Here is a 27,746-nt window from a genome sequence, read left to right on the forward strand (position 1 = left end):
AAAGCAATATTTTTGCTGAATGCCTTTCTGTTTGGGGCCATGCTAGATTAATGCCATATGACAGAATCACCAAGAATCTTTATTTTAATGTAAAGACCACATATCATGGTACAGTGGAATAAACACTGGCTCTTCAGTCTGAGGACCTGGGTTAAAATCCTGCACATGCTGGTAGTTGTGTGGCCTTGAGCTAGTTACTTAATCTCTTTGGGCTGGAATTTTCTCATCTGCACAATGAAGGGGGTGGGTCCTCATGGCTTCTAAGGCTCTTCCTACCTCTGGCTCTCTGGTTCTCTCATCATGGGAGGTATTTTATTCAAATCAATATTTCTGTCTTAGCAATTTAGCTACAGAGGCTTTCTTGGCCTTTAAAATGGCCACACCCTCCTTTCCCTTATTGTTCAGAACCTATGCTTTATCACTTAGGGAAGCTGCCAAGATTCCTGAGTGATGGATATACTACCTTCAAAAGCAAAATTTGTACTTCCCTGTGCCTCACTCTTTCGGTTAATCTGTTTATTTTCAGTGAAGCATAGAAGAAAGAATGCAGACTAGAAATTATCATGTCCTTCATGTTTAACTCTCCATCTCTCATGGATGCAGAGGTCTTGCTAGTCTTAGTGCAATTTCATCATTTTGTGTGTTTAGCTCATTCCCCCAAAAGTGACATTAAAATGAATTCATCAGGTAAATCCCATTATGCCCTTCTCTTGACTACTTTAGAGAACACGCACTCTTTTTTTTTCTGTCAAAGGACAGCATATCATAATGGATAGAGAACCTCTTAATCTTAGAGTCAGAAAGAATTAGGTGTGGGTCCTGCCTCTGATGCATGTTGGTTTTGTCATCCTGGATAAGTCATAGCCTTTTGGTGTCCCAGGCATTTTTGTAGGACAGTTTAGCTGATCTGGATTGGCAGAGAGCATTTTCTCACCTGGGAGCCCCTGAAATCACAGGTCTGGGCAGAAAGAAATTATTTTGAGGAAAAACGTTATCCAATCATCTGTATTTCATTCTATTTATTTGATAAAATATAGTTTGGCTTATTACTGTTGAGGAGAACTTGAAGACAAAGAGAGAAGACAAAATGAGATCACAGAAGTAGTGATTAAAGGTGACAGGAACATATGGTCTTTTAAAAAAAATCTCTTGATGTCTGAATGAATTCTTCATACCGATTAAAGGTGGGCTGTGGACATCACTATCTATTATGGTGTCTTTTTGAGCCTGTGAATCAAATCACTTGCTTGATATTTGAAATTAGACAAAATGGAACATTCTTTTTAGAGGCCACAGAGTGGTTGGCATCCTCTCTGAACTGGTGAAGGGTAGGGCTTGGAAGCTGGAAGATGCTTGGTAATATGGTAGCAAATGCTCCCAGGACTTACAGTAATCAGTAGATGTTTTCTCTTCAGGCTCTCTTGAAGGCTTCCATTATCATCTTTAGTTGTTACTGACCCTTCCCATCCCCTCTTCCCCATCTCCCCCTCCCCCCAGAAAAAAAGAAAAGAGAAGACACTGTAATCACATATACAAGAAAAATCCCCCAAAGTGGTAGCAAGATTTGTGCTTCAATGACAGTAGTCCGTGTTGTTGTTCAGTCATTTTAGTTATGTCCAACTCTTTGTGACCCCATTTGGGGCTTTCAGGGCAAAGATACGGGAGTGATTTCCCATTTCCTTCTCCAGCTTATTTTTACAGATGAAGAAACTGAGTCAAACAGGATTAAGTGACTTACCTAAGATCACACAGCTAGTTAGTGTCTGAGGCCAGATTTGAACTCAGGAAGATGAGTCTTTCCAATTTCAGGCCCAGCACTCTTATCTACTTCACCACCTAGTTCTTATAGCTGAATTCAGTCACTAATGATTGGCTGTATCTATTGAAGGTCATATGCTTTCACAGTTGACATTCTGGGAAAATCCCTCACCTCTCAGTATCATGTGTTATGGAGTTACTTCAGGTGAAAAAATTACTGGTTAGGTTCCACTTAGCCGTGTCCAACCCCAGCTAAAACACTTCTACAGTAGTATGTATTTTTAATATGGTCTTGTTTTTCTTGAAGGTTAAATTTCATTTTAATGAAGGGAACCATGCTGTGAGTCCAAAGTTCTGGGTTTGACTCTATTACAGGTTGCTGACTGAACCATTGAACTCCTCTTCTTCCCCTGTAAGTTGGAGCTTATACTACCCCTCCCCTTAGTTATAAGCATATTGAAGCCAAATGTTATATGTTTATGAAGATCCGGAACATCTGAAGAATTTCTATTTTACCTCATCTTCTTAACTTCACTTAGATTTTCAATCATAATTGGCTTATGATCATCAAATTGTTCTATGGCCATTCTTACTCCAGTTGGTTCTGAGCTGTGGGCTGTTTTCCTTCTTCTTTTTCACTCATACAGATGCTTTTTTTTCCATCAGGAATGTAGGTAGGTCAAAGATCGGGTCTCTTAAAATGAAGAACACTAAATTGAGGGGGTCTTTTTGTTTGGTTTTGTTTTGTTTCTTCAGCATCTTCTCCAGCATGGCCATAATTTTCATCCTGTGCATCACAGGAGTTAAAGTTGTCTGGCATATTATACAATTTGCCTTTCTTTGATCATTTTGAACTCTTGGTTTTTCCAGTTGCCTTACAATGTGTGTGTTTATTTTCCAACAGAGATTCATTCAGGAGCAATAGGCAGACAAATAATTTTGGGTTTTGCTTAGATTGTTACCCCTGTCCTCCCACCCGAGCCCCATTCCTGAGAGCCCAAACTTAAACCAGATCCAGATGGCCTTTATTACATTTCAGTGACATAAGCTCTAATGACTGTAGCTCATGGGTGGATATCAGTTCAACCACAGAGTGCCTTGATCAGTGCTTCTCCAAGGCCACATGACCCTGCAGCTGAAATCCTTGGAAAATTCATGGTTAGAAGTGGCGAAACCCCAAGAAACTGCAAAACATAAACTCAGTGGTTTTTTTTTATCATTAAGAATTTACTACACTGTTTTTCCAAATTTATGCATACTTAGCTCCTACCATAGGGATCTCATTTGGGAAAGACAATTTTATGTTTACGCTGTATAAGTTGCAGGGTAACTCTGAAACTTTGTCAGCATTAGGTAAATTAAAAAGAAACTATTCAGACCAGTGTGGTGGTGATCGCAATTAATTTTCCCCAATTCAACTCTTGCTTATCTTCAAGTCAGTGGTGGGAAGGGGGCAGAGAGAATGTTTGGTGTTGTTCTGCTTCAGACACAGGATGGCTGATCTGCCATTAGCACAAGACCTCTCCCTCTTCCCCCCTCCCCACACACCCTCCAGGGATCACTGACCAGACCTCCCTGACCAGAGGGACCCTACAATAGGACCCTGTTCTCCAAGTAGCATGGACAAGAGAAGCTTGTCCCAAGCCAGTGACCAAAGCCCCTGACCCTGGGCAGGGCACATGGAACTTACACAACAAGGAAAGAAAGGGTGAGCCCCCCTCCACTGTAGGGGAGATGGTCCTCTGGGAACTACAGTCCTGTTAGAGAGTCACAGTCCAGTCTCAGGGCCAGTAGATAGACTAACTGTGCTAACGCACTCAAGAAAATATGATACATCCCCAAACCAAATGTAAATTAGACATAGGGAATCAAGAGATTCAAGTTCGAATTATGGCTGACATTAAACTAACTATGGGATTATGAACAAATCACTTCCCTTTTCTTGGTCTCGGTTTCCTTAGCAACTAAATAAAGGAGGTAGACATCTAATGATTTCTAAATTCCCTATCTTCAATACCCTGCAGAATCTGCAATTCAATAATTTAATCCAGTCCTTACTCTTCTCCAATATTATATGTAATCATCTTGTCTGGAGCTTGGGGAGGAGCTGAGCAGCTGAAGGTCAGGATTTTGATGAGTAATTTAATAACAGCTTGTTCTTTAAGTGTCAGAATTCTTTTTAGTTAGTGTTTAATTGAGACAGAGGCAGTACAGAGATCCTGACCCACATCTTGGGTTCCTCTGAAGCCTTTTAGTTCCTTCCCCATCCAGAGATGCCATGGAAAGTCAGTGGAGCAAAACATGAATTGAGTCTAGTAGTTTCAGTAATTCTGGCATTCTCCTGTATAGGAGGCATGAAATATTTACAGTAAGCCTTGTGGGCATTGGAATGCACAAAGTTGGAGTTTAGTCAAATGTAGGACAGGGAGAGAGAAATAATGTTGTATCTAGCTGAAACTCACTCAAGGACAAGCAAGTAAGGGCACAGAGATAAATTCCCTTCTCTTTCCGAAGTGTCTGGCATGCAGTTTTAAGTGTCCACCTGGTTAGACGATTACTTGCTTTCTTAGAAAGTTCTTAGAGTAGAAACTCAGATCGCCATCTGAGATGTATTAAGTGCCTCCTGGGTGGCCAATGCTACCCCAGCTGTCCTGGGAGAATGCACAGATGTATTGTGAAGGACGCTTTCCTTACCTTCAAGGAGACTGCTCTCTAGTTCAAGAAACAGCTACTTCATTATGCTCAGACCAGAACCCAGCAATGTTAAAGAGAAGGTGTGGACAGGATGAATCCAAAATGACCCCATGCCTTTCATAATCTTTCTCTCATTCTCGTGTGTGAGGACATGCACACAGTAATGGGACAATTGGCTGAGATTGGAGTTCTGTTTTATAGGCATGAACTAAAGCAAGGGTTCTTAATTTTCTTTGTGTCATGGACCCCTTTGGCCATTTTTTTAAATTTGGTGATGCCCATGGACTTACTTCTCAGAATAGTATTTTTAAAAGCAAAAAATAAAATGCATAGGATTATAAGGAAGCCAATTATGTTGAAGTACAATTTTTAAAATTAAAACAAAAATCACAGAACCTAGGTTAAGAACTCCTGGATTAAAAAGCCAATTGGCCCACATGTGAAATTGAACTTAACCCTTGGCTTCCTTAGTGTCGTGTTTTTAATCACCTGAGTTAACTAGCCACAGTGTACTCTATACCCTTTGCATTGCCCACATTGCTGGTTACTGGGAAGTTAGTGACAGTTGAGTAGGCATCTTCTGCTCCGGCAGTGCTGAGGTATCTCCTGGTTCCTCCCTTCATGAGTGAGTTGCCCCTCTGTTTTATGGCAGGTCATGTGAGCCTGGAGACACACGTGGCTCTTACTTTACTCTCCATAGAAGGGCTTTGCGCTTCCTCTGATCAGAAGGGCATTTCTAGCCTTGGGCTAGAAAGCACTGAGCAGACTAATGAGCAGACCACTTGGACCAGGCAAGAGACTGGAATGGTTCAGAGACTTCGGGACTGAAAGTGTGAGAGTATTTGACTTAGGCGTTTAAATTTTCCAAGCTTCATTTTGCTGAGACACAAATCTTGTTCACCTCAGACATTTTGGGGAGAAAAATAGATTTAAGAAACCAGTCTGCAGACGGGTTAATGAGTCCTTGGCCTCCTCCTATCTCCACACAGTCCTGCTTCCCTTCTGTCAGCCTGACAAACTTTCCTTCCTGTGCTCCTTCAGATCAGGCCTTTGTTTAGGAACTTTTGGGGTTGAGTCTTCTGTTTTCCAGGGGACTTTATTGATGGTCCCTTTGGCAGAGAGCAAAACAACATTTGAAAGTGGGAACAGGGGTTAGGTTGGGGTTTGCATGTGGGTTTGTGTGTATTGTTTTATTGGTCACAAATGCTTGTCAAGTCTAATGGTTGAATCTGTAGAGGCAGACAACTGCTTTTTAATTGATGCTGGAAAGAAAATTGCAAGAGCCGTTTCCCATTTATTTTCTGGTGTTCCCCAGGCATTTTCCAGATGGAGAGCCCTGCACTTACAAACTGCAAAGATCTTCCAGTGTCTGCTAGGGGGGGATGTGAGGGGGAGGAGAGGGGCAGAGGAGATTTTCATTAGCAAGGTAATTGGGGTAGCACCCTGCCTGGGCTGTGGTCTTGGAGCCTGGTATTAAAGATCACAGAATCATAGACATCGAGCTGGAAGACTGGGGTGTGGGTGTGGGTGTTGAACGTTAGTCTCTCCCATTTATTTTACAGATGAGAAAATTGAGGCTCAGAGAGATTAGGTGACTTGCCTATGGTCCCACAACTAATAAGTGTTAAAAGTAGGAATTGAGCTCAGATCTTCCTGACTCCAAGTTTCAATATTCCATGCTGCCTTTAGGGACATTATCATATCTAAAATTCATGTTATCTGGATGGAGGAGATAAGATGTTTGGTTCAGTATTACCTTTGGGGTTAGTCATATTGTTGTAGCCCCTAGGGAGAGAGGGTAGGAGGGAGAAGTGGGGGTAGTGGAGAGAGGGAATAGAAAGAAAGGAGAGGAGAGTAGGAAGAAGGAGGAAAGGGAGAAGAAAGGGGGAGGGAGAGGGAGGAAGGGAGAGAGGGAAGAGAGAGAGAAAGAGAGGAAAGGGAGGATAGAGGGAAGAGAGAGGAAGGGGGAAGAGAAAGAGACAAAGCGAGGGAAAAAGGAAGGGAGACAGATAAACTGAGAGAGAGACAGGCACGTAGAGAGAGCACTCACATCTGTATACTCTTTTCTCACTAGTTGCGATTGGCATTAGTCCTAAAACTTCCTCTGCTCACCTGAATCATGCTGAACAGTAGGTCAGCATCTGCAGCTGCACGTTCTGTACCTCCATAGATCACCCATTATTCCAACTGAGCAAGCATGGCCTCTGTGCCATGTTATTGTGGGATTACACCATCTGTTACCTTTCACCATATTTTCTAGGCCTCCTCCATTTTGAATGTGACTTTTGCAAGACTATGCTCATTCAGTCAGACTTTATCTTCTACCAGAGTCACTGGGGATTCACAATCTCTCACTCTTTGGCACAAGATCCCAAGCCTAAGGGCAAATGTAGAAAACATGAGTTAGAATAAAAGCCCAGAGGGCACAGGTGAGAGAAAACCCAAATAGCCAGAGATAAATTGCAGGTCCAGATACCATTGGGGTGGCATGGAGGAGAGATGAGAGGGGGAGTATTGAGCAGGTGGGGTTGAGGATAAATCAGTTTCCTTGAACATGAAGTATCATTAAGGCCTGAGATGTCCATCAAGGTCAGTATTAACTGATGTCCATGAGGTGTGTGGTATCTTACCAGGCATTATTAGGGTTAGAAATGGGGGTGGGGAACCTTTGGCCTCGAGACCGCATGTAGTCTTCTAGATCCTCAAGTGGGGCCCTTTGGCTGAATCCAAATTTCACAGAGCAGATCCCCTTAATAAAAAGATTTGTTCTGTGAAATTTGGATTCAGTCAAAGGGCCCCACTTGAGGATCTAGAGGGCTACATGTGGTCTCAAGGCTGAAGGTCTCTCCCCCCCTCCCTCCAGTTAAAATATTAGACCTTAGATATACAGCTAATTTCATTTAAGGAAAGGAAGAGAGGGAGAGCAGAAAAAGGAATAAGTATTTATTTAGCTCCTACTATGTGCCAGGAATTGTTCTAAGCACTTTTTACAGCTATTATTTCATTTGATCCTTAGAACAACCCTGCAAGGTAGGTGCTATGTTGTAGTTAAGAGAAATGAAGTAGATAGAGGTTAAGAGTTTTTGCCAGGATCAGACAGCTTATAAGTGTCTGAGATCAGATTTGAACTCTGGACTTCCTGACTCTAGCCTCAATATTTTATCCAATGAGCCACTTAGCTGCTCTACAGTATTTAGCATGATAACAGATAAGCATGCCAGTGACATAAAACTCTACCTGTACACATTTTCTGCAAAACATTTAATGACTATGAGTACATAGAATGTACGTTTATTAAGTGCCTACTGTATGCAGAGCATTCTGCTAGGTGCTGGGAGGGTGCCAAAATTTAGTTAACTGTTCCTTTCTTCATACAGCTTATAGCCTAGGGAAAGAATACATACAACCCAAGCATAGATATCACAAGAAATTGTGGAGTATTATTGAATTAATGAATAAAGCACTGTGTTAAATGCTGGGCCTACAAGTAGGAAGCTAAGATAGTTCCATCTTGATCTTCTTAATCTATCTTAAGTTCTTATCTTATAGATAGATAGCTCTAAGGAACTGATATTCTAATGGAGGAGAAATCACAATGTTGAGGGCTTTGAAGAGTTATAAAACAAAGTGCTAGTGAGGTTTGAGAAGGAAGATATTTCCTGACCAGGGCAATCAGAAAAGACTTCCTGGAGGAGGTGAGATGACTCCAGCATTTAATCACAAGGTCAGTAGGACACTCCTTTGCTCCAGTTATGGGACCCTCCTTTCAGACTTGCTGCCAGAGAGTCAGAGAAGTTGCCAAGGCCATCCCAAGCCATTTGCATAGGATGATGGCAAGGCAGTCAGGCTATAATGAGCTTTGGTCTGTTTAGAGGTAGAGTGATGACTTAGTGTAGAAGAGTTCCATTTTAAACTGGGTGAGTTTTGAGGTAGTGAGAACCCAGGTAGATATGTAAAACAGGCAGCACAAGATCTACGACTAGACTTTGAGGGATAGATTTTGTCATTTAGTTGTTTCAGTCGTGTCCAACTCTCCATGCCCCCATTTTGGAGTTTTCTTGGCAGAGATAATGGAGTGGTTTTTCATTTCCTACTCCAGCTCATTTTATAGATAAGGAAACTGAGACAAACAGTGTGAAGTGACTTGCCCAGGGTCACCCAGCTAGTAAGTGTCTGAGGCCAGATTTGAACTCAGAAAGATGTCTTCCTGATTCCTAGCCCAGTGGGAGTCATCTATTTAGAGATGTGAAGTTAACCTATAGGAATGGATGATATCACTAAGGGAGAGAGTTTTGATCATTAGTTCATAACCTGGAGTCAAGGATCCCAAGGTGTCCATGGATAGATTTCAAGGGGTCTGTCAACTTGGATGGGAAAAAATTACGTATTAATTTTCACTAACCTCTAATGGAAATTTAGCATTTCCTTCAGTTATTTAAGAACGTTATTCTGGGGACAGCTAGGTGGCCCAGTGGATAGAGCACCAGCCCTGGAGTCAGGAGGACCTGAGTTCAAATCTAGCCTCACTCACTTGACACTTACTAACCATGTAAGTGTCACAGTCACTTAATTAGGCAAATCACTTAACCTAGCAAAAACAAACAAACAAACAAACAAACAAACCTTATTCCACAAAAAGATTTCTTCACCAGAGAGCCAAAGGCATCCATGACACCAAAAAAGTTAAGAACCCCTGGTTCAGAGGGAAAGGCCAGGACAGATTCTTAGGGGACACTCATGCTTATGAGTCCACTTATCAGACCAGAAAGAGGACAGTGAACTACCCAAAGAGACCAGGAAGGAGTCATTGGATGAGTAGGAATTTGTACCTCATTTTCATCATCTTAAAAATAGGATCAAATGATACCTGACTGCTCCTGATCTTGTAGGATATTTTGGAAGATAAATAATGGGGGGGGGCGGAAGGGGGTGGAATCAAGTGCCTGTGAAGGCAGAGAATGAGTCCATTTTGCATGGGTGGCAGACAGCTGAGAGAGACAGCAGGCTATTTGCTAAATGGCTTATCTGCCCCTGCCTACAACTGTTGACCATGCCGTGACTTCCTCAGATGTGAAAACAGCCCTCCATCAGAATGGGAACGATTTCAATGAGACTGCATGTTGTGCTTAGCTCTTCAATGTAAATGCAGTCAGAAGTGGCTGGCCTGGCTGGGAGCCCTGCTGGGAAATGGACTATGCTGACGTTGGAGTTCCTTTTGACACACTATGGCCCATTGAACATTTTGTTTTGTGTTCCTGGCCTCCCCTTTGTCATTTTCAGTTAAGCCTGCAGAATTTGGGAACCAGAAAAACCACTGAGGACTTGACTAGTGGTTTTCATTGAGGTGATGGAAGCTGGACAGCAAAGAGTAAAATTTAAAGGTGGGAAATAAAACATTCTCTAGGAGCAAGAAGCAGGAGGGAGAGAGGTCAGTTTGCAGAAATTAATATTTGTTATTGGAATTTGAGACTGACCTAGAACATGGCAACCAGTAGCTTTCTTGGCAATCCTTTAATAATGATGTAAGTGTTGCCCTCCAGGAGTGCACTTGGCCTTGTGCATCTTATTTGTCCTACAAACAGAGCTGTAACTGGCAATCTTGGGCATCTGGGCAGACAGCACAACGCATACCCTCAAATCATCTTTGAAACACAAAGGGATACCTTGAGGTAGCTGTTGGGACAGGAGAAGTGAAACTCTTCAGTGGTGGTAGGGGGAAAGGAAACACATCTGTTTGCTCTCTATTCTAACTGATTATTTGCTCACTGTGTGGCAACATCAGTTTGCTTTTTTCTATGCTGCTTAAGGAGCAGAAGTGTCATCAGTGCCCCCTAATTTGGGTGCACTGGGACAGAGTCTTGATTGCTTCACCTTGATTATGGCTTTGTCTGCTACTACTACTATTAGTCTCACCCCCACCAGCAGCCATATCCTCAATACTTTGGCTTCTGTTTTATTTGCTGTATGGATTTCCTTATGCAAATACTTATTCCTAGTTTGTGCAGTGTTCAGCTTTAGCTCTTCAGTTCTAGTATTTCAATGACTGAGGTTTTGCCCTATCCTTCTTGGTCCTTGAGTCTCTCATGCCCTGAACGACACCACTCAGCATTACAGCCTTTCTTTTGTTGCAGTCTAGTTGAGCATGTTCTTATATCTGTGTTTTTATGATATTTCAGATAATATTAGAGCCCTGGAAGTCACCATTTGTTCATGTCCATGGGAAACCTCTCCCCAGTTGTTAAGAGAAATTCTTCTTGTGGGAAAAGGAAGAAAACAAATAACTAATTGTTTTGTGGTTCATAGAAAGAGACTTCCACGTAGGATACAACTTCCTCTGTGGTGCTGTTGAGTACTTGGTTTGCATGGCCAGAGTTCCTCCTGTGGCAGAGCCTTATCTGATTCTAAATGAAGCTTCTCAATGGCAAAGATGAGAGATACCTTGGAAGGACAAAATCCTGCACTCACTTATGTTACTAGCTGTCATTTGATTGACCCTTTTCCCCTATCCTTTCCATCTTTTCTCAGTTAAATCAGAAAAATCAGAAAAAAAGGATGCTCTTTAATCACACTGGACCATTAGCAGGTTATAAGGTAGAAGGAAGGGAAGGAGGCCCATTCTTAAATACTGAAGTTACAGATGGGGTACAGGATTTTTGGCACCAAATGCTAATACTAGGACTGAGCAGTATCACTAGCTGCTTAAGGTGTAGGCAGGGAAAAAGGGGAGAAAGGAGGCAGGGAGAGGAGGGTGGTGAGGGGCAGAAAGAGGTGGGGTATTAATTTAGTGAGGAATATGGGACGCCACAGATTGCTTTCACTTGAAGGAGACTGTATAAGAGTTATTTGTTAGTTCAGAGTACTCTGGCCAAACAAAAAGTCCTCACATAATCTTGTAGATTATTTCTTTTTCTTTTTTTTTTGGGGGGGGGTAGGGAGGCAATTGGGGTTAAATGACTTGCCCAGGGTCACACAGCTAATAAGTATTGGAGGCTGGATTTGAACTCAGGTTCTCCTAACTCCAGGACCACTCTACCACCTAGCTGCCCCTTGAAGCTTATTTCTGGACATGCAATGTGGTGTAGTAGATAGTGGTAACATGAGCAGTGGCCATACCCCAGCAAAAGCAAAACCGGCTAAACCAGATTGAGGGTAACCGACAGGCCTCAAACCCATGGCTGAGTTAGGGGGATATCCGTCCCAAGTTTGTGAAGACTTCTCCCCGAGGAATGGACCAATGAGAACAATTTGTTGCAATGGCCATGAAGGTGGCTGAAGGAAGCGCTTTGAAGCCCTTAGATCTTGGTTAGACATCACGAGTCATCTGACTTCTGTTGTGCTGCTGGACTCTCTCTGGTGACTCTGGGAGAGAGAGTGAGGCTGAAGACTTTGTGCAACTCTGCCTCACTTAAATCTAATTCACACACAATTCAAGTTGTCCATGATGTCATTGGTCCTCTTTGAGAATGAAGGATGAATAACAACCACCAGACTTGGAATAAGGAAGGCCTGGTTTCAAACCTCACCTTCTTACTACCAGTGCCAATCACTTAACTCCTTTCAGAATGTGCTTCCTCATCTATAAAATGGGTATAATAACAGGGGAATTTCACAGGGGTTATGAGAGAAGCAGTATATAAAGCATTTTTGAAAACCTTACAGTGCTATATAATTGTAAGTTTTTATCATTAACTCAGAAAGTTGTTCACCAGTCTTTTTTACATATCACAGAATCTCAGATGCACCAAATACAGCCAAGTCATTGAGACCTCAGTTAAACCTGTCTCTAAGCATGACTGCCCCTCTCAACATCCCTGACATACAGCCTTCTTCTCCACTGATGGGTGATTCGCTAACTCCTGTGGCAGATAAATTCCACTTGGGGGCAGCTCAATTAATTGTTGTTTCCTTACATTTAGCTTAAATCCACCTCTGCAGCTTTCCCCCTTCATTCCTCCTTCTCCGTTCTGGGACTAATCAGAAAAAATCGGATCCCTTTTCTACATGTAGTTATTATGCCCCTCCCCCACTTTCATCCTCTCTTCTCCACGATAAACATCCCTTATTTCTTCAACCAGTTTTCATGAGGCTTGGCTTCAAGTCACTTTACCCCGTTGATCATCTTCCCTGGAATGAAGAATCAGTCTCTGAGTTCAGAATCATGTCGGGAGAAATCTACTCCAATACCTAACTGAACAGGAATGGATTAAACTATATATGAGGATCTTCCTCTATTCTTGTCTCTTTTGATGTAAATAAGATAGAAATGTTCCTGGGGCAAGTTCCCATCCTGCTTTTCTTCCTTTATTCTTAGGTGTTCTGTGGACTGTTGAAAAGATAGATAAGATAAGCCATTCCTTGTAAATAAATAAATGTGTTAGGATACATTTTATTTTTTTTTTTCCTGTAGGCTCACTGAAAACATGTTCAGGAAAATTCTAATAGACAGGGAGATAGGAATGACATGGACCATGTCCTGTTCACCTGTGGTTTTACTCTCATCCTCTGTTGTCAGTGGTGTTTTTTAGTTGAGTCTGACTCTTCATGACCCCATATAGGGTTTTCTTGGCAAAGATACTAGAGTGGTTTACCATTTCCTTCTCCAGCTCATTTTACAGATGAGGAAGCTGAGGCAAACAGGGTGAAGTGACTTGCCCAAGGTCACACACTACTAACTGTCTGAGGTCAGATTTGAACTCAGAAGTAAGAGTCTTCCTGACTCCAGGCCTGGCACTCTATCCAGTGTGCCAACTAGTTGCCCTTTCATCCTCTATATTTTGTGTATATGTGTGTGTGTGTGTGTGTGTGTGTATGTGTATAATATATATATACACACACATATACATATATACACACACATATATGTATGTATGTATATATACATTTTGAAAGCTTTTTATTCCACATAGCTTGGGGATTATGAGTATTTAGTATGGTAATGTCTGCTAAAAACTTTATTCTTAAAATTTTATGGAACAATGCTATGTGCAGCTGACTGTGGGCAATAGTTCTGTCTGTGATAAGGCTCTGAGGACAGTCCAGTTTATTTGTTGAATTCTCAAGGATATTTCCAGCTCTCTTTTTGTAGTATGGGGATTTGTCTTTGGTTGGTTTATAAAGGGAGCAACCTTCTGTTGTATAATTCTAACCACCAGGTTGTGTCTTGCTAGGTACCTGGCAGGTCTCAATTTTTGTAGGCAACAGTAATGTCCACCATTTCCTTGAATAATCTACACTGATCTCTAAGTCAGAGCTTTTAAAGAATAACCCTTCTGTAATGTACTATTATTGTTGTTAGCTAATATTTACATAGATAGCACTTTAAAGTTTGCATAACAGTAGATACCATCTAGCTTGTCAAAGTCCTTTATAAAAATGTGGCACCCAAAACCGAAGATACTATTCCAGGTGTGGTCTGGGGTGTGGGGGGAGAAAACAAGCGGGGGTGTCAGTTTCCCATTTCTAACACTACACTTGTATTAGAGCAGCCTGAGATCACATTTACTTTTTGGGATACTGGTCACTGGGATACTGTGTTTAGCTTGGAGTCCAGTAACATGTGCAGGTCTGAATTTTTATAGCTTGATAAAGCAGAGTGCTGGTGTTAAGTGTTGACATATTCCACATTTTTTCCCTTGGCAAGGGTCTGGGTTTTTGTTTTTGTTTCACACCTACTTTAAATTTTCTAGCTCCCAGGCTCACCCTAATTTGCTGAGTGGTGCACCGTCCCAAACTGAGATAACTCCAGGCTGGGATTGTCTTAGAACTCTGCCTCAAGTCTTCTGAAGCTAATAGCTCAAATCCAGACCTGCCTTCTCTTTAATAGCTTTCAGTGACTAACCCTGGCCAGCTAGAATTTATGTCATAGGTATTGAAAGAAAATGATCTCTTTGGGGAAACTGTTTCTAAGATTAATGTATGAATGAATGAGCATTTATTAAGTGCTTACTGGAAGTTAAGTGCTGGCTGGGCAGGTGTTATCACTATGGGGTGATTTGATTTTTAAAAAAATTTTTTCATTTTATTTTTCTTGCTTTTTTTTTTTTAAGCAATTGGGGTTAAGTGACTTGCCCAAGGTCACAGGACTGGTGCTGTATCCACTGCACCACCTAGCTGCCCCACTATGGGGTAATTTGAACTGTACATTCTTTTTCATGTTTTACCAAATCCTAGTTGCAGCTCTTTTATTTAAAAACAACAGCAGAAAAAAAAGAAAAACAAAGAAAAACAAAGATTTTGTGAGACCTACTCTCCCCCTTGTTATTGTTGAGTCATTTCAGTCATGTCTGACTCTTTGTGACTCCGTTTAGGGTTTTCATGGAAGAGATACTGGAATGATTTGTCATTTCCTTCTGAAGCTCGTTTTACAGATGAGGAAACTGAGGCAAACAGGGTTAAATGACTTGCCCAGGATCACACACCTAGTAAGTGTCTTGGAGCTAGACTTGAACTCAGGTCTTCTTGATTCCAGGCCTAGCGCTTTATGTACTGAATCACCTGGCTTCTTTTTCTCCCCCTTAGTTAAACTTTATAGGGTCCTAGGATTTAGTGTTGGAAGAGACCTTATGAGTTCCTTCACCCACCCCCAACCTATTTTTTCAAAAGACAGAACTGAGGCCCACTGGAAAATGGACATGCCTAAGGCCACACCAGGACCAGAATTTGAGCTTTCATCTTGTGGCTCCAAATCCAGTCCTCTTTCTTCTGCCCCACCTTCCTTTCAGGAGAATGATTAATTTGGCTGACTTCTATTTGGATTGGGCAGCAGAAATCATCTGACTAGAGCAGAAAAAGATTCCACCATCCAAAGTTTGCAAGACAGCGGCCACCATGTTGAGCTGGCTGGTCACATCTCCTGGCTGCCAAGGGGGCCATAACTGGTCGGTCAAATCACAGTTGTCTCCAATTCCTCCTCAGAAGATATCACTTTTTAAACTTCCAGCCATGCTGTGTGCAGAGAAGGGAGTCCTTTGGTATTAGAAACATCAATGCCCCAAGAACTTCCTTCAAAGCTGGCTTTTGAGTGAGGAGACCTGAGTTCAGATCCCACCTCTGACACTTACAACTTGTATGACCTAGGACAAGTCACTCAACCTCTCTGAGGCTCAATTTTCTCAGGCATAAAATGGGAATACTAATAGCACCTACTTTACAAGGGCATTGCCAGGATCAAATTAAATGAAACTCTTTAGAAACCTTAAAGTGCAAGATTTGTGCCAGTTACTACTACTACTACTACTACTACTACTACTGCTGCTGCTGCTACAACACTAAGCACCTGTGGATTGATTTTTAGTTTTGAGAAGATCTTAGATATGGATTCAGTCCAATAAATTCATTGACTATCTCCTATGTGCAAAATACTGGATGTAATGATAAATAGGATGCAATTTGTGATCTCAAGGAATTTTCATTTCAGTAGTAAGGAGTCAGTTACAGAGGTGACTAGAATATAAGATAATAGGGTAGGTACCATAAGGAAGGCGCTGAGGTTTAGAGGAGAGAGGTCACATTCAGTTGGGTGAATCATGAATAGTTTTGTTGAAGAAGCACACACTTTATGATGGGCCTGGGAAAAATGGGTAGGATTTCAGCAAGGTCAGATGGAATAGGGTGGAAAGCGTTCTCAGCAGAGAAAAGGCAGGAGGCATGTCTCCAGAACAAGAAGATTTCCAGTTTGCTGGAGCACTGGTCTTCCAATCTCTAGAGACTCCCATGCTGTATTCATGACTTCTTAAATGAATGAATGAAGCATTTATTAAGTGTTTACTAGGTGCAAAGCATTGTACTGAGTGCTGGAAACATAAAAAAAGTAAGAAAGTCCCTGCCCTCAGGGAGCTCACATTCTAATGGAAGAGACAACATATGGAAGCTTTCAGCTGCAAGTTCAAAGGATTCCCATGATCCTTAGGGTATAACTGCAAAGCAGATGGTAATGCTTCTTCTTTAATGCCAATTACACTGGTAAAATCCTATCAGTTTCTGATGTTGAACCGTTTGACAATGCCAAGGACTTTGTTGCCAAGAACTTTCTTTTCTAGATCTTCAGCAACTGTGGCTGTAGTGCTTGCAGGAGCAATTGCCAGACTGAATCAATAATCTATCGATTGATCAATCAATCGATCAGCAAGCATTTATTAAGCACCTGTATCCTAGGCAGTGAGGATGCAGATACAAAGAATGAAGCAATCCCTACTTTCAAGGAGCTTATTAGGTTTGCTATTGGCTCTGAGAGAAATAATTCCTTATGTAGCAGCCTTAGGGAAACTGATACTGAAGATGACAGTTGATCACTGAGGAGGGGATCTTTCACCCTGCTTGTTTGTCTATAGTAACAGAATAACTTGATGACCAGAGCAGGGACAACAGACAGCCCTCTTGGAAATGGCCGCTTGTCTATCTGCCCTTGGCAAATACGTTTTTACATGGGAGGCAAACTATTGAAGATCGAGGGATTGATTGTTTCTAATTAACACCTCCCCATGTTAATCAGGCTGATTATTTAGTAAATTGCTTGCCAAGTTTTGCAACCTCGGAGTCATTCTTGACTCTTTCCTGCCTCAAGTCACATCTTCCAGTCATAAGCTGAGGGAGTCTACTTTTAGATCTGTCTCTTTTTTCCTCTTTTCACCTGGCTACTTTTATCATGTCTCTCCGGAGTTGTTGCAATGGTCTCCTAATTCTCCCTGACTCTAGTCTCTCCTCTAATTCATTGTTGGTAAAGGTGTCATATTGATATTAGTAAAGCACAGATCTGACCATTTAACTCCCTTTTTCAAGGAGATGCACTGGTTCCCTCTCAACTTCAGGATTAAACACAAATCCTGCCTGATATTTAAAAGAACTAGGTTTTCTTCCTCATCATCTAAAAGTGATGTGGTAATATTCATGTCCCCAGTGGAAACGATGTTAAAAGAAGTTCTTGATAGGGTTTCTTAACCTCAGGTCTGTGAATAAGTTTAAATATGTGTATATGCTATTTCTTAAAATAGATTTTTATTTTTTAATCTTTTTTCTATCATTAAAAATTCCCTAGTATCCTACACTCTTTCGCTCTCCCAGAAAGCCATCCAGTATGACAAATAATATTTTTGAAAAAAATTTAGAAAGGAGACAAAAAAATTTTTTTTAGCAAAACTGATCAATAGATTGAAAAGGTCTAAAAATATATGCAATGTGCTACATGTGTGGACCTCTCACCTCTGCAAATGGAGTAAAATAAGAGTGTTTTTTCTCTTTTAAATTAAAATTTAAAAATTGACAGAAATCTATTTTCTCTCCTTCTTACTCCCTACCCCACTGGAGAAAAAGCAAATTTCTTGCAACATATGCATAGTCAAGCAAAACAAATTCCCTCACTGGTTGTGTCCCAAAAATATAAATGTCGTTCTACATTCTGAGTCTATTGCTACTTTGTCAAGAGGTGGATAGCATGCTTCATCATGGGTCCTTTGGAATCATGGATTTCATTAATATAATTCTAATACAATTGGTTTCCTTTGTAATCTTGTAAATTGTATTTTATTCATTTAAATTTTTTAAATTTTACTTTATGCCACTAAGTGGCATACTGGATAGAGTTCAAATCCAGCCTCAGGTGTTAGCTATGTAACCCTGGGCAAGTCACTTAAATGCTCTCATCCTCAGTTTTCTCTGTAAAATGGGCATAATAATAGCACCTAGCTCCCAAGGTTGTGGTGAGGATAAAATGAGATAACATTTGAAAAGCTATCTACAAACCTTAAAGTATGGTATAAACGCTAGCTAGTATTATTCTGTGGCTTTGCCACTTGGCTGACCCCCTCACTCCAAGAAGCTTAAGAATCCCTGTCCTAGAGCACTGAAGCCTGTTGTGTGGAACCAGGATTACAGCCAAGCATTCCTAATTTCTTTTCTAATCTCTATGTTGATTTATGAGCTGAATTTAGTAACTCAGTTTTAGGGAGCATTGTGATTCAGTGGAAAGCATGCTGCTTTGTAGTTAGAGGATCTGAATTTGAATTCTGACCTTGCCACTTATGTGACCTCTGAGCAAGTCACTTAACCCCTCTAAGATTTGGTTTGTTGTTCAGTTATTTCAGTCATATCCAACTCTTTGTGACCCCATTTGGGGCTTTATTGGCAAAGATACTGGAGTGGTTTGTCATTTCCTGCTCATATTACAGATGATGAAACTGAGGCAAATGGGGTTAAGTGACTTGCCCAGGGTCACCCAGCTAGTAAGTGTCCGAGGCCAAATCTGAACTCAGGCAGATGAGTCTTCCTGACTCTAGGCCCAGCACTCTGTCCACCGCCCAGCTATCCGGTTTCCTTATCTGTAAAATGAGGGAGTTTAGACTATATGGCCTCCAAGGTTCCTACCTGTCTTAAATCTATGAATCTGGTTTTGTTTTGTTTTTTAATGTTGCCTTGAGATGATTTTATTATTTTATTATCATTTCTCCATGTTTTATCCACCTCCCTTCATTGTGACCCTGTTGCCTTCTTCTAGACTCAACTGAGTTTAAGGCGGTAAATGGAGCTTTATTTTCAGGAAGTCAATGTTGCTGGAGAGGGCCAGGTGCCATGAGCTGGTGGCTAGAAGCTCTCTTCTCTGACCCTCCTGTGGTTTCATGCATTGCTGTGTCTCTGCTTGTGCTTCCAGCTCCTTCAGCTCTGATATCTAGAGAAAACCATTTTTCCAGATCTGACTGTCTGACCCGAGTCAGACTCATATTCCTGCTATACCACATGACCGGCCTTGCCAGGCTGTTGGTGTTTAGAGCTGATCAGATACAGTTAGATGCCTTGGCCTCTAAGCGGAGCATTGGCAGATGGGGAAGCACGCTGTGATAATTTCCCTTCATACATGAGCAGCAGTGGGGCTGACCCAGGAGGGCTGAAAAAGCAAGTATCTGGTGGCTATGGGGAGGATGGACAGAGCCTGATTGGGCACTAATATGACCCCTGCCAGCTGTGTAAGAGTGATTTTTTTGTAATCTCAGCCCAAGATTTTAATCATACTTCAGTGTCTCCCAATGGATAACAGGACCAGGGTAGGTAAAGAAACAGAAATTAGGATGACATTCTCAATTCCCATCAAGAGTATTTAACTATATTATTGTAGAAGACCCTGTCAGTGGAGTGTAAGCTCTGAGAAGTCCTTCCTTTAAAGCTGGCATTGCTTAGATTATGGACCTTGTGATGGGTGATACGTATCTGCTTTGGGGACTAGACATGAGCACGCTCAGTTTGAATAGGAATACTTTCCCTCTCTAAACCTGCTGGTTTCCTTTGCCCACAGCATCTGTTTTGTGCATTTGTTATTTTTTGGAACATTCCTAGAAGAATGGGAGGCTGCTTAAGCTACAAAACATCCTTCTTTGCATATCTGGGTCTGAATTTCTTGTAAGTCTTCTTTCTTAGTGCCACTGTTTGGGAGTTTCTTTTGGATGGCTAAGCATTTGCTATTCTCAGTCTATGCTGCTTCTGTTCCAGCCATTCTCCTTGGGCCTTTTCCAGTGGAATTTTCTGGAATCTGCCCTTGGGTTTCTGGGCTTGGATAGGTGAGCTTTTGCCTCATCTTGCCAAGAACCAGGACTTCTATGTCACTTTCCAGCCATTTCTAAACCTTGTGATAGCCCATGACCCCCTCCTCCTCTCTTTAGTTCCTCATTATATGTTGTCTTCCCCTATTATGACGTAAACTTTTTGAGGGCCCCCAAACTTAGCACAGTACCTGGCCCATAGAAAATAGTTAATAAAGACTTTATCATTCATGCATGCCCCTGCCCTCTTCAGCCAGTTGGATATGAGTTAGCACCAGGTCTTAAAGCCTGGTACCTAGAGATCACATCATTTTATAATCCATGGCAGGATTCCCAAAAGTAAATTCACTTGCTGATGGGGCCTCGATTAGTTAGAAAAATGAAGCTCATGCATGTCTATGAAAAGTGGACAATACCCCCAAAAGGACTGTGGTGAGGGGGCTATAAGTGGGGACATGGAGATTTTCTCCCAACTAAGAGAGTTGGCAGTCTGTCCTTAGACTGTGCCAGCTAGAAATGTGCCATAGGCTCATAACAGGGATGGGAATTTCAGTGAAGGCTGGGGTCTTTCCAGTGTTCTCCCAAGGAATGTGCCGAGGTGTGCAGTTCTGAAATATAAATAACTGAGACTTCCTGTTCTCCCCAAGTTAGAATTCCCTCTTCCTGAGATAATCAGCTCTGTGATTGAGTTTGTTTTTCCAAGTGTACCTAGGAAAAAAAAAAGAAATGTTGCTTTTATAAGCATGTTAACCCAAGTCTCAAATGAAATAGGGTTCAGCCCTTATATCCTGCTTGACTTCAGCATCCTCTGCCATTCTGTAGGAATATTCCTTAATTATTCAATGGATAGTTTTAAGTTGCACAACTTCAGGTTCAGGGGCCAGAGGATGGGGAAGATGGATATTAATTGACAGGACGGTGTATACCACTTGCCACTTTCTCAGCTCTTCAATGTGGCTTCTCTAAAAATAATCCTGGGGACTTGTAATTTCTTTAACATAGGAAACTTCCTCTTCTGACATAGAAGGACCCTTGCTGTACAACTTGTGGTCTTAGGTCCCTCAGATCCTGGGAAGGTAAGCAACTTTCCCAGGGTCACACAGCCAGTGTGTATCAAAGAGAAGACTGGCCTGTGACCAGGCCAACTCTCTATCTGTTACAAAAGTAGCTTCTTTTTAGTGGAAAATTGACTAGCATGAGTGTTGGCTGTGGTCAGCTGAAGGTGAGGCAAGACATAAAGTTAAGCAGTTCGAGCTCAAGAGACATGGCACTGGCCTAGAGGAAGAGCTAAGTAAGAAAGCAAGACCTTGTGTGTCTTCGTCATACCTGCAGTAGCTGAAGCCAAAGAAGATGCTTAAATAGATTGTAGAAGGAAGAAAATGGAATCCAGGAAAGGTCTTGGAGTTGGGGGATGGATGAGGTGGAGGGGAGGAGACAGAGAATACTCCTAGTCAGAAAGAAGGAGTTCTAAGGAGGGACCTTTCAAAAGAGAAACTAAAGGAACAGGAAGTGGGTTGGGTACAAAGCTAGACGTCTGTGTAATGGGGCTTACCAAATGATCCCTATTACAACTGCACCAGAAAAACCTGGGTGCTTTGAAAAGGTGCATTGTGCTGTCAATTAAGTTTTCCCTGTTCATTCAACAAATATTTCTTGAGCATACCCTATATGCTCCGACTGCCCTAGATGAAGAGGTCTTTACAAAGAAATAGCCCCTATTCTCTTGGAGTTGACCCTCTTCTTGGGAAGCTTAGATATGCTCCTATAAAACAGTTCAGTAACATTTTTGAGGCAGTCCTTGATTAAATGACCAAATGAGGGCTCAGGGCAAGAGGCACTCTCAGAGTCTAAAGAAGAAGGATAGAGTATTGTGGGCCAAGATGGTCAAGAAAGTCTTTCAAATGAAGGCCTTTCAAGTGGGCTAGGGCCCTACCAATTGAGATTGATTCTGCAGAAAGAGAGACAGAAAATTGTGGATTCGGAGGGACCGAGGTGCTTTTTCAACTTGTTCTTTCTAAAGGGCATTTATCACATCTGTGTCTGTGTGTGGATGGCGGGACTTGGAAGGGAGCCCCATCTAGTTTGCAGTCCCAAGCTCTCCCTGCTTGCACAAGCCCAAAGGGTGTTTCCCTTGTCTTTGCCTATCATCATCTTCCATCACCAAATCCGGGAACAAACTGAACACCTTGTTTGCTTTTCAAAAATTTTGTGAGTTATTTTTGGCCATTTGCTAACTGTGGGTGGTGGGGATCAGGGGAGGGAGCACGAAACTTTAGTCCTTTCTCCTGAGGCTCCCAAGTAACTTTATGAATGTTATCCCATGGCAAGCAGGCTTCTCTCCATTTTGTGGCTGGAAAATGGAAGTTGAGAGACATGCTGCCTGGTTGGTTGGCAGATTTACATTAGGTTCAAGAACATGGGTCAGAGGCAAAGCTGGGAAGAAAACTCAGGCTCCTTTTGCTCTCAGGGCTGAGCTTTCTTTCCTTGGCTTACGATTGCTCACCTGTTGCTCCATAAAGTCTTTGTCATGCTTTGGATGCGTTTTTGCCATTCATTCCTGTGTCTTTGCTCACAGAGCAGTCATCACTGTATCTGAATTCTAGCGTGAGTCACCAGATCACTACTGGTGACTAGAATTTGGGAACTAAAGGAGAGGAAAATAACCAGTATGGGGCAATATTGTTCATCGCCTATGCTACCTCTCACCCTGCCCAGCACTTTAAATACGTAATATTGAGATCACTGGCTCCCCATTACACATTGAAATACTGTATTAGAATGATGGAAATTTGAGCTGGAAGTCACGTCAGAGATCGTTCAGTCTAACCATCCTATTTCTTTCAGGACTTGCCCTTGCTCTGGGCAAGATGGAGGCAGGACTTTTAATCTCAATAGCTGAAAGGGATTCAAAGAGCAATGATCACCAGAGTTTTTTTTTTAAATCATTGGCAATCACAGCATATATTTCTTTCTCATTCTAGATTTTTTTTTGAGAGTTTATACATTTTGATCTCACATTATAAATTTATGATAGATCTAGAAGTGGAAGGAACTTCAAAGGTTACTTAGTTGAGTCCACTCATTCCGTAAGAATGACTCAAAGGTGTTAAATGATTTGCTAAAGGTCATCACACAGGGAATAGCAGAGTTGAGATTTGAACCTGGGGCATCTTGACTTCAAATGTACTTCTCTTTTTGCTAAAGCAAAATCTTTTATCTTGAAAAATAGAATTGTGGCTATTGTGTAAATGCATAGACTGGAAAAGGGGAAAGAACATTGGATATGGAGATGTAGGACCCATGTATGTATCCTGACTCTGCAGTTTTCCATCCTTGTGGCCTGAGCAAGTCACTTGAATTCTTTCAACTGAAGCTTCTTCATCTATAAAATGAGACTGTTGAGTGAGACCATCCCTAAGAGCTCTTTCACTTCTAGGATACTATGTTTCTGTGAGTATAGCACATATTGCTTCTGAGGAGAACCCGGTTTTGAAACTCCTATGATTTTGAAATACAGTCAGGAGAAATGAGTTCAAACTCTGATTCTATCACTTATTATCTATGTGACTTAAGCACTTGAGTAAGTGACTTAACCTCTCTGGGTCACAATCTCTTCGTCTATAAAATGAGTGTTGGACTAAATGACCTCTAAGTTTGCTTCCAGATCTAAATTTATGATCTATGAAGCAAGGCCTTGGTCATTACCCAGCTGATGAGAGACCTGGAGCAGAGAGGTGAAATAATTTTTTTGAAGTCAAGCAATCAATTCATGACAGAATACCTTAGTAAGCTAACATTGGAGGGAATATTCTTAAAATAAGCTAACCTTGATTAGGACACTAGTTTGGCCAAGACCTACAATCCCCCTTCCTTTAAAATATTTTTTAACAGAATCAGTTTCTTTCTACCTAGTTCTAAATGCTAGCAGAGGTCAAGTTCTAGGTTTGAGGAATAGAATTGTTCTAGGGGAGGCATCATAATGATGAATGTGTAGGCCCAGAGAAAATGTGGGTTGGTCTGTTGAACTGAATCCTAGGTTTAAGAACAATATTTAGCATTATCTTTGTTTTCTCTCTCTTTTAGCTCATCAGAAAAAAAAATAAGGCTTAGATACCAGTAATTTTGTCTGTCAAAATTGCTTAATGTATAAAAAGAACTTGTGTTCTCCTTTGAGGATAATGTAAGAAATTGTTGTGATTCCTGAAAAGCTGGTTGAGGTTCCTGGAAAACAAGTGATGCTAAGCATGGAAAAAAAAACCCCACCTTTTAAAAAACGTTTTATTGGTTCTTTAAATATATGTAAATATATCACTGTCATGTACCATAATTTACCCTCTCTCTTCTGCACTGTAGAATTCTTTGTAACAAGTATAGCCAAACGAAACAAATCAACACACTGATTGGTCAGGTCCAAAAGTGTGCACTTCATTCAGCACCTCTAGTCCACCACCTCTCTCCTGAAAATTGGGTGGCATGCTTAGCATCATTCTTCTGAAGTCGTGATTGGTCATTGCTTTGATCAGAGTTTTGAAATCTTTCAGTGGTTTTGCTTCTACAATATTGTGGTCATCCTGTAAATAGCTTTCCCTGTTCTCATTTTGCACTGCATCATTTCATGCAAGTCTTATGAGGATTTGAATGAAGTGATACAAATTTCTCTGAATTCTTCACATTCAATATTTCTTGCAGCTCAATCAAATTCCATTACATTCATGCAGCACATTTTTTTAGTCACCCCCTTCCCCCAATCAGTGGGCAAACTTATTCTTTCCAGTAGAAAGGTTCTGTGTTTTGGTCCATATTTCTTTGAGTTTTCTGTTTAATAGGACTAAATAGCTTTATTGAGTTACTTTGAGTTCTCCTCTTTGATGAGCAAGGTGGTTCCCCTGTACACGTGAATCCCACATCTGTTGCAGTTTTGGAGAAACGGATGGCAACTAGGTTAACCTGGGCAAGTGGAGACGGGGCTAAAAGAAGAAAACAACTCTTCTAATTTATTCAGTCTATTCATTCTGCATTTTTGGCGGGTGTGAAAATCTGTGGAATTTCCTCTTCCCTCTGGTGAAGAGGATTCAGCTTGCTTCAGCAAGTGCTAATAAATAAGGTCCACTGAAAGTCTTGTCTCATGTCCACCAAATAAAAAGAGAAATTTAAAAAGGATAACACCCCAATGGATAGTTTGGAATCAGAATGTTTCAGTGCGATTCATAGAGAAGATCTAGGTGTATTGCAAAGAATATGAAATAGATGTGGGAAACTGGATAGGTTTGTGTGGTTTAAAAAAATTTTTTTTCGACATTAATGATTGAATAGGCCCTCTTCTGGTCGTCGTGGAAACAGGGCCTAAATGAGGATGTAGAGGAACATGGGTCTTTTGTTCCCAGTATGCACACTTGCTAATGGGATTTGTCAATCCTGTGTAAACCAGTCTTCCCTCTGATTTTGCTACTCTCTGCTCTACTTACGTAAGCACCAGACAAGGTCCGTGGGTTTTGGAAGCACATGTCCCTGAGTGAGCATGAAAAGCCCCTTTTGGATTTCTGTTTGTGCTATTTTTACTTTCATTCAGGCTTAAAGGGAAGCAGGGTGATGATGATGTGTGTGTGTGTATGTATATATGTGTGTGTTTGTGTTGGTTTCTGGAAGTCTATTTTTTTAATGTACTATTCCTTGGTTACTGATGTTCTCAAGGGTCAAGTTGCATCATCTTTGTGAGGGCTCACATTTGAATAGGGTGTGAAACTCCTTGGAAAAAACTGCTTGTCTTTGCCCATTCTGGTCTGTGGTGGGAAGTATGAACTTAGGGCTGAAGAAGAGGCAATATGGACTAGTGGAAAGAGCTGTGCCATTGGAACTGGAAGACACCCAAAGAGGTGACTTTGAAAGGTTTCTTCACCTTTAAAATTAGGAGGTTAGGTGATTAGGTGATTCTATAAAAAGTTTGGATTCTGGGATGCCTTTGTTAATGAAGTGACATACTGTAGTAGATGTAGTAGGCAAAAGATTCAGAAACAGAAACCTGGGTCTGAGTCCTAGGTGTACTCATATGACTGAACAAATTAATTCATCTCTTTAGGTCTCAATATCCTTAATTGAAAAATGAGGGCTTTTTTAAAAAATGAGATTACCTCTAAGGCATCTTCAGCTCCAAATCCTATGAATCCATAGTTTTTGTTAAAAAGAAGAGAATTGATTCTGTTCATTGGTTTTTATGCTAGTTGGTTGTATGAAAAATAACCCACCTTGGCCATTTAACTCTTTCTACAAGTTCCTGGTTATGAATATTGTGTAATCCAGCATGATCTCATTTCACTACAAAGGGTCCAATAAAGAAACTTTCCATCCTTCTGTATTCACATTTTTGCTTCCTTCATGTGCTAGGCCAAATGTCTTCAGACTCAATCTGTGAATGACAATAACTGTTCAAATGGAGAAGGGGCTACTTTGGAATGCAGTGGTCATCAGTTAGAAACCAGATGGCCAGTTGTCATCGGTGGTATAGAAAGGATTCTCAGTGGGGTACAGGTTAGAGTAGATGGCTTCTGAGGTTCTTTCTAACTCTGAGATTCTCTGATTCTTTTATCAAAGGGTATGAATCACTGCGGAGTGTAAGATGCTAGAAAATCCTGGAACTTGTAGTCAGAAAAACTACTTTTGAGTCCCTGGATCTGCTATTTGCTAATTGTGTGATTTTGGTCACCTGTCTGAACCTCTGTTTCCTCATCTGTAAAATGGGAATGATAATACTGGAGTTGTCTGCCGCCCAGAGTTTCTGTGAGGCTCAGATGAGATAAGGTGTGTGAAGTCACTTTGTAATTTCAATCATGGTGTTGGTCTAAGTGAGGATGGTCCCAGCTGAGTGCTTTTGGCTTGACTGCAAAGGTGGGAGTCCTTTGCAGATGGAATCGCTGCAGCATGCTTGCTGAGGGAAAAAAAGATGGGTTCCTCCTACCAGGATGTACTTTTTTCCCCCTGCACTCCCTGTGAATTAGAGCAATTATTAGCAGTGTGGTTCCAAGAAAGCCGGCTGAGCCAAGGCTGGCTAATTCTCTTACTGAACACAGTTTGGCTGGAAGCAGTCATAAATGAAAAATGATCTGAGTGCTGTGGGTGGGGCTCCTGAGTACAGGAGGTGAAGGAGGAGGGTAGAAGGAGGGAGAGGCTGCCTGGCGAAGAATCTTTTCTTGTGTTCACTAGAAGCATGGATAGCTGACAGGAAGTCCGGAGTAGTTCACTTGCATGGTTCACATTTTTCTTGATAGTAAGTAACCCTGGAGTTTTAATTGCTGAAGGGAAAGGGAGAAGAAGAAAAATAAACTTTGAGGCCTGTTCTTCTCAAGTGGTGGCTCATGGGACGCAGAGGACACTCACCTGTCAGACTCAGGCAGCAGGTAGGGTGCATGTGCGTGTGTGTGTGTGTGTGTGTGTGTGTGTGTGTGCGCATGTGTGTGTGTGTGTTGGGGAAGTCAGAGGAGAGAGTGTATAGAAGGTGAAGGGTCGTCAGGTGCGTGCGTGTGTGTGTGTGTGTGTGTGTGTGTGTGTGTGTGTGTGTGTGTGTGTGTGTAGGGGGGAGTACCTGGGGGAATATGGGAAATGTAGGATGCATTAGCTACATGGAACACAAGTTGAATTGTGCCAGCACACGCCTTTATGAAGATAGAGATAAGGAGGAATCTATGGCCAGTTATTCATTCACAAGCCAAAATGACAAGTTAGTTTTTCTTTTCCCTATTCCTTTTTTCTTAAACATGTATGTAGTATATGAGTTAA

General features: G+C 41.5%; 1 protein-coding gene across 6 annotated transcripts in view; it reads left to right on the forward strand.

The window, feature by feature from the left end:
- The window catches only part of PDZD2 (PDZ domain containing 2), a 486,763-nt gene that overhangs the window by 267,114 nt on the left and 191,903 nt on the right, over nucleotides 1-27,746 (forward strand). The window contains exon 1 of one of the 6 annotated variants that reach the window (XM_078153231.1): nucleotides 27,156-27,367. The exons of the other annotated variants lie outside the window; for them this stretch is intronic. The gene's annotated coding sequence lies outside the window, so the exon portion shown is untranslated. Of the gene's footprint in view, nucleotides 1-27,155; nucleotides 27,368-27,746 lie in introns of those variants that run through there. 6 annotated transcript variants of the gene reach the window in all.

The sequence above is a fragment of the Phascolarctos cinereus genome, unplaced genomic scaffold, assembly GCF_003287225.1.
Source record: "Phascolarctos cinereus isolate Bilbo 61053 unplaced genomic scaffold, phaCin_HiC Scaffold_4;HRSCAF=312, whole genome shotgun sequence".
Lineage (NCBI taxonomy): Eukaryota > Metazoa > Chordata > Mammalia > Diprotodontia > Phascolarctidae > Phascolarctos > Phascolarctos cinereus.